Here is a 1,890-nt window from a genome sequence, read left to right on the forward strand (position 1 = left end):
CAGCCCTGGGCAGGCAGCCGTGCTGGGGGGGAGATGTGCTGGATCTTCTGAGCAAAAGGTTAGCTGCTTTGGGGACTTGGAGATTATTTTGATTTAGCTCCCTCTGGTAAATACTACAGGATTGGGCAGCTGTGGAAAGATCGTCCCAACTTCTGCAGGTGCTGGCTCTTCAGGCTGGCAGGCCTGCTCGTAAGGCGTCTGTCGTACAAACCACCTCCTTTGTTTGCTGCTTTGCAAGGCAGATACCGGAGACTTTCCTGAAAAGGCTGCGGATCTGGAGGAGCAGAAGTTAGCTATGTGCAGGAGTAAGGCCGCAGACCTGCATTAACAAAGTGGATGAGAACGGGAAGTGTCCTTCTCCCCAGAACCCTACTGCCATTTCTTCTGCTTCTCAGTGGTCCGCACAGAGGGGACAGGCAGGAGGGCTCTGACTGAAACTTCACGATTGTTCTTTTTTGAGAGTGCTTCCTGACAGTAAGAATTTAATTTATGATACTGTTTATCACCACATTGCTTGAGCCCACTAACATTTTTACAAATATTGCTTACAAAATTAGTATGAATAAAGACTTATTTTACAAATAATATTTAAAACTCTTGCAAAGCTTCTAGTAATATCTTCTAGTAATATCCTATTACTTGATTTCACGCTATACTGTAATATTGGTGGGTCTTTCTTCCTGGGTTTGCGAACAGTTGTCCTAAAAGCTTAAACATAAATAGTTTTATCTAATATGAATTTAGCCTTGATTTTTTTTGAGATATTTCCTACTGTAGTGGGATTAATTTATGAAGGGCATTGTAATCACTTTATTATGTTTCTAAGATAAGAAAAGTGAGTAAAGTCCCTAAAGAACTCCATTTCCTTTAGTGAGGAAAATATTGGTATGCCCTATAGCTCTGATTCATACTGCTATTGTAAAGTCAGCCAGCTGTGAGATATATGTGGAGGCAGTGGATGATAAATGTGTTCTAATAATCTAGTATACAAAGAATTTCCATAAAAATTCTTCAGTAGTATCCAGGGACATTACACAGTCCATCAATAAAATCCTCCTTTAAATGGTTTTGAATTAGGCATAGGGTGTTTTAATGCACAGGATATCTCAAGTTTTCCCCACGGTAGTTCCAGAATCTGTTTTTAGCATATGATTATATTGCTGCTGATAAAAATTTAGGTTCATTTGCAATATTCTCATCTCCAGTTGCAGACAAGAAAGGGACGAGCTTTTATTACTTAGGATAGATTTGCACGTTTGTTGACAGTCATCAAAGAAACTAGCTTTAAAGTCTCTACTTCGGATATAGCTTTTACACAGGATTAAAATCAATTTTGATTACTTATATAGCACTCTAGATCTTTCCCCTTCTTTGTGCTGCGTGGGCCTCTGTTCTGAGTCTGATTCAAATGCAGCAATGAGATAAAACTCAAAGCACTTTACTGATGTGCTGAAGACAGTAGAGTTGCTGCACCATGAGGCACCCTCATCATGCGCAGCTTAAAAGATCTGGCACTGGGAAAGTCTGGTTGTTCCTACTCGCTCTGCAAAGCAGATTGGAAAAAACAAAGTGAATCTTCTAATGCCAAACCAGGCAGGGACAACCAAAGTGAGTCTTCCAGGTTGTTCCTACCTGCTTTCAGAGAGGGGAGAACAAAGCATTTGGGATGCAGATAATCTCTTAACACCTTTTGTGAAACTTACTCTGGAGAGCTGCAAATTACTTACACAGAAAGTATGGTATGGAGCTGTACGTTGGTCCTGTGTACAGCACCAGTGAGAAAACAACTGAGAACGAGCAGTCACAGGGGAAATTCTCTCCATTGGAGAGCTTTGATACTTCCTTTCTGAACTTTCTGCTAGAGCTGCCTCCAACCACAGTGCTGGACTG

This window comes from Apaloderma vittatum, unplaced genomic scaffold (assembly GCF_000703405.1).
Source record: "Apaloderma vittatum isolate BGI_N311 unplaced genomic scaffold, ASM70340v1 scaffold7724, whole genome shotgun sequence".
In the NCBI taxonomy this organism is placed as follows: Eukaryota; Metazoa; Chordata; class Aves; order Trogoniformes; family Trogonidae; genus Apaloderma; species Apaloderma vittatum.